We start from the raw sequence: 10,822 nt of genomic DNA on the forward strand, positions 1-10,822 counted from the left end.
CTCTTCCCAGAAATATAGTCCATTTGTTTCCTGTGTATAATCACCATTTATGTTGTTGAACAAAGGTCATTGCAAAAAAATAATTGCAAAAGCTTATGATGTGATTTCCAGCTTCATTTCTATCATCAAGGTCATAGTTTCCATCCTCGGTTAGTAATTGACTATTCCATACTTATTGTTTCACATTCCAATCAACAATAATTATGAATGCATCTTGTTTTTATATTTGATCCATTTCAGACTGAAGAATTTCCTCATCGTGAGTTTAGTGCTTTGTATGTAAATTTAAATAAGAGTTGTGCTAACTGGATTTCCTTGTATGCATATAGATGTTATCCTATCATAGACAACATTGTACTTCAGGTATCAGGCATCATCAGAACAAAAAATCTTACCATAGTGAATGAGGGGGGGGAGTGCGGAGTGGAGACCCAAAGTCCATTTGTAGGCCACTGGAGATCCCCTTGCAGAGTGGTCTCGGGTAGGAGACAAGCCAGACAGGGTGCAATGTAGCAACGATGAAAAATACAACTTTCCTCTAGTTCCTAAATGCTTCCTCCCCTCCCACCCCACCCTCCCACTATCATGATCCCAATTCTACCTTTCAAGTCTGGCTAGACCAGAGGATGGACACTGGTACAGACAGGAACTGCAAACACGGGGAATCCAGGGTGGAAGATCCCTTCAGGACCAGTGGTGTGAGTGGCGATACTGGGAACATAGAGGGAGGGTGGATTGGAAAGGGGGACCCGATTACAAGGATCTACATGTGACCTCCTCCCTGGGGAATGGACAACAGAAAAGTGGGTGAAGGGAGACGTCAGACAGGGCAAGATATGACAAAATAATAATTTCTAAATGTTCATGGGTTCATGAGGGAGAGGGGAGAAGGAAGGGAGGGGGAAATGAGGAGCTGATGCCAGGAGCGTAGGTGGAGAGCAAATGTTTTGAGCATGATGAGGGCAATGAATGTACAAATGTGCTTTATACAATTTATATATATATATAGATTGTAAAAAGAGTTCTATGAGCCCCTAATAAAACGATTTAAAAAAAAGAAAATGAATGTGACACCACTCCTCTTGAATTATTCATTCCCAGCCTAGTAAGAAATATGATTGTCTGGTTTTAAATGGCCAATACCAGTCCGTTTCAGCTCACTATTACACAGGATGTGGATCTCTATGAATGCTACTTCATTTTTGATGACTTCCAGCTATCATGCCTCAGACAATTTATGTTTCAGTTGTTAATAGATGTTGGCAACTTTTTCTAATCCTTTTGAGTCAGGCCCAAAGAGCAAATAAAGGTCTAAGAAGCTTTACTCCATCCACATCATTATGATCAACTCTACTTTGAGAGGCAACTCTTCCTCAGTTGTATTTTGAGTGATTGCCTCCTGACCTAAGGGCTCAACTTCCTGAATTATATCTGATAATATCATGTCACTGTGTACAGGTTTTCAGTGGCCAGTTTCTCAGTATTGGATAGTTTATTCCTTGTTTGTCTGGGCACTCTTAGTTTATTCTTCGTCTGGGCACTCTATTGAAACCCAGTCACCTGGGGTAACCCTGCTGGTATTTAAAATACCAGTGACAAAGTTTCCAGCATCACAGCAACACACAAGCCACCACAGTACAGCAAACTGACAGACAAGTGGTAGAAACATTGCTTAGGTGTATGCAACTCTGTTAATTGTGTACTAATAATTTTGTATATGGCTTTTCCATTATGATTCACTTCAAAATATTTTTAATCTCTGTTGATTGCTTCCTGACTCCAAATTTTTAAATGTACTATTCAGTTTTCAGATATCAGGAGAGTTTCTCAATACCTTATTTATTCCTAATTAGAAATTTTGTTGTAGCAACATAGTATGCTTTATTTCAATACTTTCAAAATTATTGGGACCTGTTTTATAGACTGTGTTCTCCCCTGGTGGCGTAGCAGCATTGGGCTGCGAACCACAGGTCAGGACTTCCATCTTACCAGCCATTCTGCAGGAAAAAGATGAGATTACTATATGTGCACCCTTAAATTATTATAGCACCAGAGTCCTTGTAGGATTGCTATGACTTGGAATTCACTCTATAGCAGCAAGCAGATAGTCTATTGTAGTGAGTGTTCCATATGTACTTGAAAAGAATATGTAATCTTTTATCATTAAGTGTGATGTTCAGAAAATGTCAGTAAGTTCTAGTTGGTTCATTTGAAAAAATCCAAGCTTACTGCCAGAGAGTCAATGCTGACTCATAGTGACCTCTGTGGGTCCCTGGGATTATAACTGTTTATGGTAATAGAAAGCCCAGACTTTCTCACACTGAGCTGCTGGTGGTTTCAAACTGCAAACCAGGTGGATCATAACCCAAAGGTAACCAATGCATTATCTATGGCTTTTCTGATAGAATTATTATTTATTTTATTTTTATTGAGGAAAGAGTATTAATTCAATAACTCTGGTTGTGATTTTATCAATTAATCCTTAAATTAATGTCAGCTTTTGCTTCATATATTTTAAAACTATAGTAAGTGCATAGATTGTTATTATGTTTCCTTGTCCCTTTCATTAGTACATAATGTTCTTGTTTGCCTCTGAGAATATTTCTGTTCTGATATCTGCTTTATATTATATTGGTTTATCCATTTTAACTTCCTTTATAAAGTATTTACATGATATATATTTTTATACTGCTTACTTTTAACTTATCTGTGTCTTTATATTTAAAGTGTGTTTTGAACAGCATATAATTTATCCTATTTTTGTATCTAGTCTGATCATCTCGGCCATTTATTTATTTATAATTATTTTATATGGGGCTCTTACAGCTTTTATTAACAATCCATACATCCATTATGTTAAGTGCATTTGTACATATGTTGCCACCATCATTTTCAAAACATTTTCTTTCTACTTGAGCCCTTGGTATCAGCTCTCATTTTTCCCTCCCTCCCCCACACTCATGAACCCTTGATAAATTATAGATTATTTTTATTTCCATATCCTACACTGTCTGCTGTCTCCCTTCACCCATGATTCTGTTGTTCATCACCCTGGGTGATCATTGGGTGATCATTACATCGATCATTGGGATAGGTTCTCACTTTCTCCTCCCACTTGCCCTCTACCCTCATGGAATCCCTACTCCCAATATTGTTCCTGAGGGGGTTATCTGTCCTGGATTCAATGTGTCCAGAGCTCTTATCTGTAGGCTTTTAATATTTAGACCATTTACATTTAATGTAATTCTTGATAAGGGTGGGTTTGTCTATGATCTTGGAACTTGTTTTCTGTTTACTCCATCTTCTTTATTCCTTTATTCCTTCATTCTTTTTTTGAATTAATTATTTTTCTTACCATTTCACATCTCTATTGACCTAGTAGAAGTGCCCATGTGGCCCTGTGGGTAAGTGTTGCAGCTATCTGCTCCTGTAAAGACGTATAGGCTCAGAAATCCTATAGAGTTGCTATGAGTTGGAATCAACTCTATTGCAGTGGTGTGTGTGTGGGAGAGAAGGGGATTTATTGGCCTAATACCTGCATTTCTTTATTTTATTTTTAGTCATACACTAGAGCAGTGTTTCCCAAAGTTGGAGATACTACCCCCTGGAGGTGCTAAAAGATCCAGGAGGGCTGGAAAAGCAAATACCAACACTTTATCCTGGAAAATGGACAATAGTACAACATTTTTTCATTGCAAAAGGGATGTTGACTAATTCTTTTTTTCTGAAAAGTAGGCAGTAGGCCAAATAAGTTTGGGAACCTATTCTCTAGAGCTTAATTTATGTATCTTTAAGGCTTAAAGTTTTGAAATTATTTAATTTAAAAAAAGAGTTAGTCTTGGAAACTCAAGAAGCCATTTTACCCTGCCCTACTGGGTCTCTATGAATTGGTACTGACTTGATAGCAATTTGGTTTGGTTTACTTTTGGCCCTCCTCTAATATTATACTACTCCATGTACACTGTGAACATTGTTCAATAGTATACATCCTTTTACTCCCTTCTGTTCCTTTCCGTTTTTGTCATAGAATCTACTTGTATGTATGCTATAAATCCTCCAAAGTGTTTTACTATGTTTTCTTTAGAGAGCCGAGTATCTTTATAAACGTTTTTTAAAGAAAAACAAGGGCTCATGTATTTATCCATCTATTTGACTTTTTATCCCTCCTTTTGCCTTTCCTTTGGTCTGAATTTCCACCTGGTATCATTTTCCTTCAGCCTGAAAAACTTGCCTTTTAAAAAAGTCTTACTTTCAATTTAAAGGCTACCTTTGTTGGATAGAATTATAAATTCACTTTTTTTTCCTTTCAACATTAAAAGATAATGTTCCATTTTTTCTTGATTGCACTGTTTCTGACAAGATGTCAGCATAACCGCTCTGTCATCTCTGTATGTCATGTGACTTTATAAAATATGCGTGCTTTCAATTTTTCTCTTCACCATTCCCTTTCATCCATTCAACTATGATTCATTTATTTGTTTGTGAATCCTGCTTGGGAATTGTTGAGATTCTTATATGTATGGTTATATTGCATAAAATTTGGGAAACTTAAAGTTATTCTTTCTTGGAAAAAATTTCTCTTCTCTCCATTCTGTGTCTTCTGCTACCTATGTGATAGACTGCTTCGCACTGAACATAAAACACTTGTTCCTTTCATTGTTTTAAATGATTTTTTTCTTTATGTTAAGATGGTTTCTATTCTATGTCTTCTAATGTTATGTTTTCAAGTTCACTGATGTTTCTTTGGCATGGATTTAATCTGCTATTAATCTCATTCAGTGAAAATTTTATTCCATATTTGTATTTTTCACCTTGAAAGTTTATATTTGGTTCTTCTTTTTTTCTATTATTCTTATTTGACTCATATTTCCTTGTAAGTTTTTTAATTCTTTAATAATAGCTCTTAAAATTTGCTTTAGATTATGTCTGATAATCATATAGTCTGTCTGCCATTTTAGAATCTAGTATATTGATTTATTTTCCCCTTCAAGATGATAAGGTCACATTTTCAATTTTCTAATGTTTTTTAAATCATTTTAGTGGGGGCTCATACAACTCTTATCACAATCCATATATACATCAATTGTATAAAGCACATTTGTACATTCATTGCCCTCATCATTCTCAAAACATTTGCTCTCCACATAAGCCCTTGGCATCAGCTCCCCATTTTCCCGCTCCCGCCCCACTCCCCCTCCATCACAAACCCTTAATAATTTATAAATTATTATTTTGTCATTTCTTACGCTATCCGACGTCTCCCTTCACCCACCTTTCTGTTGTCCGTCCCCCAGGGAGGAGATTATATGTAGATCCCTGTGATCAGTTCCCCCTCTCTATGTCACCCTCCTGGTATCACCACTCTCACCACTGGTCCTGAAGGGATCATCCATCCTGGATTACCTGTGCTTCCAGTTTCTATCTGTACCCGTGTACATCCTCTGGTCTAATCACATTTGTATGGTAGAATTGGGATCATGATACTGGGTGGGGAGGAAGCATTTAGGAACTAGAGGAAAGTTGTATGTTTCATCGTTGCTACATTGCACCCTGACTGAATTGTCTTCTCCCAGCAACCCTTCTGTAAGGGATGTCCAGTTTCCTACAGATGGGCTTTGAGTCCCTACCCCACACTCCCCCTCATTTGCAATGATATGATTTTTGTTCTTTGATGCCTGATACCTCATCCCTTCAACACCTAATGATCACACAGGCCAGTGTCCTTCTTCTATGTGGGCTTTGTTGCTGCCAAGCTAGATGGCCACTGTTTACTTTCAAGCCTTTAAGACCCCAGACGCTATCTCTTTTGATAGCCGGGCACCATCAGCTTTCTTCACCACATTTGCTTATGCACCCATTTGTCTTCAGTGATCGTATTGAGGAGGGGAGCACACTATGGTATGATTTTTTGTTCTTTGATGCCTAATAGCTGATCTCTTCAGCACCTCATGATCACACAGGCTGGTGTGCTTGTTCCATATGGGCTCAGTTGCTTCTGGACCAGATGACTGCTTGTTTACCTTCAAGACTTTAAGACCCTACCAGGCGTCTTCAAACTATGGCCCGTGGGCCACATATGGCCTGCTGAGGACATTTATCTGGCCCATCGGGTGTTTTTACCCCGTTTGTTTTTTTACTTCAAATAAGATATGTGCAGTGTGCACAGGAATTTGTTCAGAGTTGTTTTAAAGACTATAGTCCAGCCCTCCAATGGTTCTGAGGGACAGTGAGCTGGCCCCCTGTTTTAAAAGTTTGAGGCCCCCTGCAAAATGCTATATCTTGTGATCCAGGCTCCATCAGCTTTCTTCACTACATTTGCTTATGCACCCACTTTGTCTTCAGCGATTGTGTCATGGAATGCCAGTTTAATAGAACAAAGTATTCTTGCCTTGAGGGAGTACTTGAGTGGAGCCCCAATGTCCATCTGCTACCTTAATACTAAACCTATAAATATATGCACATAGATCTATTTCCCCATCCTCATATATAAATATATTTACATATGTACATGTCTTTATTTAGACCTATATAAATGCCCTTTGCCTCCTAGCTCTTTCCTCTATTTCCTTTACTTTCCTCTTGTCCCACTATCATGCTCACCCTTCATTTGGGCTATAGTAATTCCTCTCAGTTACATTACGCTTGATCACACCCTCCTCACCATCAATTTCTAATAATTTTTATAGGTTGTTAATACTTCACTGGTTTAATTACTTTAACTTTACAAGATTTATAACAAACATTTATTTCCTTGTAACCTTTTATTTTTCCATATGATTTTTAAAACCAATGTTTCAAATGGAAAATATATGTTATTGGAAATGCATTTTGTGTACCGGTATATATTAATATGGTAAAATACAAAATTCTGATGATTTTATCAATGAACATTATATTATCTATTTATATACATTCTATCATATACTACTATAAAATCTCATGTTTTGGCCCTGCTCAGTAGTCACCTGCATGCAGAGATCACTAAAGATAAGGGTGCTACAGCAAAATACAGTGAAGAAAGCAGATGGTGCCCAGCTATCAAAAGATATAGTGTCTGGGGTCTTAACGGGTGTATTCAAATAAGCAGCTATATAAATGAGGCATCAACTAAGTCTACATGAAAAAAAGCATACCAGCCTGTGTTATCTAAAGATGATGGTAACAAAATCCAAACATAAAGAAAGGGAAAGTATCAGAGTTTAAATTGTGAACACCCAATTTGTAGATGGCTATAGAGAACAGTGGGAGCCCAAAATACATCTGCAGAGTATCTAGTCAAATCAAGCCTCTGGCAGATCTCCTCTGGCCACACTGGAGGAAAGCAAACAGTTTTACTATCAGACAACGATAAGTGTAAATTTGATTATAGTAGATGGAATTAAGGTATAATATGATACTTGGTCAGTTTACTTCCCTCTTGACCCAACCTGAATTTTCTCTAGATTTACATATTTCTCACTTGTTCCAGAAATGTCTTCCCTGACTTTTAAAAACATTGCTGGTGGTCTTTCCTTTCTTACTCTCCATTTTAATTTTTATATTATTATTGTTTCTTTATGTTCCATTTTGGTTTGGGTTTTTAATGTTTCTGTTAGGTTTCCCAGTTTATAGGGTAGAGAAGGAGTGGATGCATAGAGACAATAACTGATGCAATGGTTTATGGAGAAGAGGATAGGGAGGATGAGGAAAATTGGGGAGCACAGTATGAATTTGGGAGGGTGGAAAACACTCGAATTGATTGTTATGATTTATATGCAATTCTTTTTAAAAAGAACTGTGGAAGCGTATGATATTTTAATTTTGTGTCAATAAAATCATTATTTTTATTGCACATGTTCTTTGTTAAACTTTGAAATTTTGGTTGTGGTTATGGTTATTTTTTGTTAGATTTTCTCATTGTTGCTGGCATTAAGGTTTTTCATTTTGTATATTGGTTAAGTAACCAGCAAATTTGCTAAGTTCACTCATTTGCTCTATTTCTATCTAGTCTCCCCCCACCTCCATGTAGATGAGTTAACATTTCTATCTTTTTTGCTTCTTACTTATCTTTCTTACTGATCTGTCTAGGACTTCCAGCGCTGGACTAAATGGAAGCAAAGATCATAAACATCTTCATCTTGTTTCTGAAGTTAAAGGAAAAGTATCTTTCTCCATATGTTATAAATAAGATGTTGGTATTTTGGTGGAGGTGGGAGATTTTTTTCAAATAGTATTTACCTTGCTAAAACCCAGGTGGGGAATGAGCATGGTAGTGGAACAGAGAAAAGTCAAAGGAAATAGAGGAAAGAGCTGGGAAGCAAAGGACATTTATAAAGGTCAAGATAAAGGAATGCACATATGTAAATATATTTATATGTGAGGATGGGGAAATAGATCTATGTGCATACATTTAAAGGTTTAGTATTAAGGTAGCATAAGGCTATTGGACCTCCACTCAAGTACTCCCTCAATGCATGAATACTTTCTTCTATCAAATTGGCATTCTATAATCCTCACCGTCCCGACACAATCACTGAAGACAAAGTGGGTGAACAACTAAATGTGGTGAAGAAAGCTGATGGTGCCCGGCTATCAAAAGATATAGCATCTGGAGTCTTAAAGACTTGAAGGTAGGCTAAACTCACCCTGTGGTCCCGTGGATCTGTGTCTTGCTTCAACAGTGTTTGAACGGAACAGATCCGGGACTCCCTGCCTCCAACCTTTGGCCCGCAACAGTTTTCTTTCCGGAAGTAACTTAGGGACCATCTTCTTGGCTAGCCCCTCCTCTTGGGACCAGCGAACACTCTTATTTGGCATGTGGTGACCTCCAAACCAACGCATCATGAGCTCTCAGATCCATCAGAATTATTCCGCCAACGCGGAGGCCGACATCAACCGTCTGGTCAACCTGCACCTGCAGGTCTCTTATACCTACCTCTCTCTGGGTTTCTTTTTTGACCGCGATGATGTGGCCTTGGAAGGCATGGGGCACTTCTTCTGCAAGCTGGCAAAGGAGAAGCGCAAGGGGGGGGGGGGCGAGCGTTTCTTGAAGCTGCAGAACAAGCACAACGGCCGGCCCTCTTCCAGGATGTGCAGAAGCTGTCTGAAGATGAGTGGGGTAGAACCCTGGACGCCATGGAAGCTGTCCTAGCCCTGGAGAAAAAACTCAACCAGGCCCTTCTGGACCTGCATGCCGTGGGGTCCACTCACGCTGACCCCCATTTCTGTGACTTTCTGGAGAGCCACTTCCTGGACAAGGAGGTGAAACTCCTCAAGAAGATGGGCGACCACCTGACCAACCTCCGCAGGCTGGCCAGGCCCCAGGCCGGGCTGGGCGAGTACCTCTTTGAGAGACTCACTCTCAAAGAAGACTAGGAACCTGCGGCGCCAAGCCACCTGCCAGGGGCCTTCTGCCTCCCCACTGTCGGCCTTAGCCCCTCAGCCTGAACCCGTCCCCGTGCCAGTCAGCCGCAGTGTCACCACCCTGGAGGCCCTCCCCCAAGCTGGGGACCAAATGGAAACAATAAAGCTTCCTTTTGCAAAAAAAAAAAAAAAAAGACTTGAAGGTAAACAATTGGCCATCTAGTTCAGAAGCAACAAAGCCCACATGGAAGAAGCACACCAGCCTGTGTGATCACAAGGTGCCAAAGGGAGCAAAGACAAAAAAATCATATCATTGTGTGCTCACCTCCCTGATACAATCGCTGAAGACAAATGGGTGCATAAGCAAATGTGGCAAAGAAAGCTGATGGCGCCCAGCTATCAAAAGATATAGCGTCTAGGGTCTTAAAGGCTTGAAGGTAAACAAGCGGTCATCTAACTCAGAAACAACAAAGCTCACATGGAAGAAGCACATCAGCCTGTGCAATCACAAGGTGTCGAATTGATCAGGTATCAGACATCATCAGAACAAAAAATCTTATCATAGTGAATGAGGGGTGGGGTGGAGTGGGGTGGAGACCCAAAGCCCATTTGTAGGCCACTGGACATCCCCTTACAGAAGAGTCACAGGGAGGAGATGAGCCAATCAGGGTGCAAAGTAGCAATGATGAAACATACAACTTTCCTCTAGTTCCTAAATGCTTCCTACCCCCTTTCCTCCCTGCCCCTCTCATGATCCCAATTCTGCCTTGCAAGTCTGGCTCAACAAGAGGATGTACACTGGTACAGATAGCAACTGGAAACACAGGGAATCCAGGGCGGATGACCCTTCAGGACCAGTGGTGTGGGTGACAATACTGGGAGGGTAGAGTGACGATGGGTTGGAAAGGGGGACCCAATTACAAGTATCTGCATGTGACCTCCTCCCTGGGGGACGGACAACAGAAAAGTGGGTGAAGGATGATGTCGGACAGGGCTAGATATGACAAAATAATAATTTATAAATTATCAAAGATTCTTGAGGGAGGAGGAGCAGGGAGAGAGGGGAAAAAATGAGCCAGGGACTTAAGGGCAACGAATGGACAAATATGCTCTACAAAATTGATGTATTATGGATTGTGATAAGAGTTGTATGATCCCCTAATAAAACGATTAAAAATAGAATTTACCAAGTTTTGGTGAAAGTTTACATGAGCAAGTTAAGTTCCTACTTAACACTTTCTAAGCAAAGTGTTCAATGAAACTGGTTGCATTTTTCACACTATGTCAACACTCTCCTTAGCTACTCATTCTGTTGGTTTCATTTTTAGTAGTCTAGTTTTCCTGTTACCTTTCTTTTTTATCTTTGTTTTAGAGGAATTATGACCTTTTAGCCACATATAGATTTAGCTAATCAGTGTAGTATTTGGGGGTGGATTTATTATTATTATTTTATGAGTCAATCTGTTATTTAGGTAAAGGT

At 39.3% G+C, this 10,822-nt stretch overlaps 1 pseudogene; it reads left to right on the top strand.

Annotated features, from left to right (window-relative positions):
* The first annotated feature begins 8,821 nt into the window (after positions 1-8,821).
* LOC142431349 (ferritin light chain pseudogene) lies at positions 8,822-9,354 on the top strand (annotated as a pseudogene).
* Positions 9,355-10,822: the final 1,468 nt, after the last annotated feature.

The sequence above is a fragment of the Tenrec ecaudatus genome, chromosome 18 (assembly GCF_050624435.1).
Source record: "Tenrec ecaudatus isolate mTenEca1 chromosome 18, mTenEca1.hap1, whole genome shotgun sequence".
Taxonomy (NCBI): domain Eukaryota; kingdom Metazoa; phylum Chordata; class Mammalia; order Afrosoricida; family Tenrecidae; genus Tenrec; species Tenrec ecaudatus.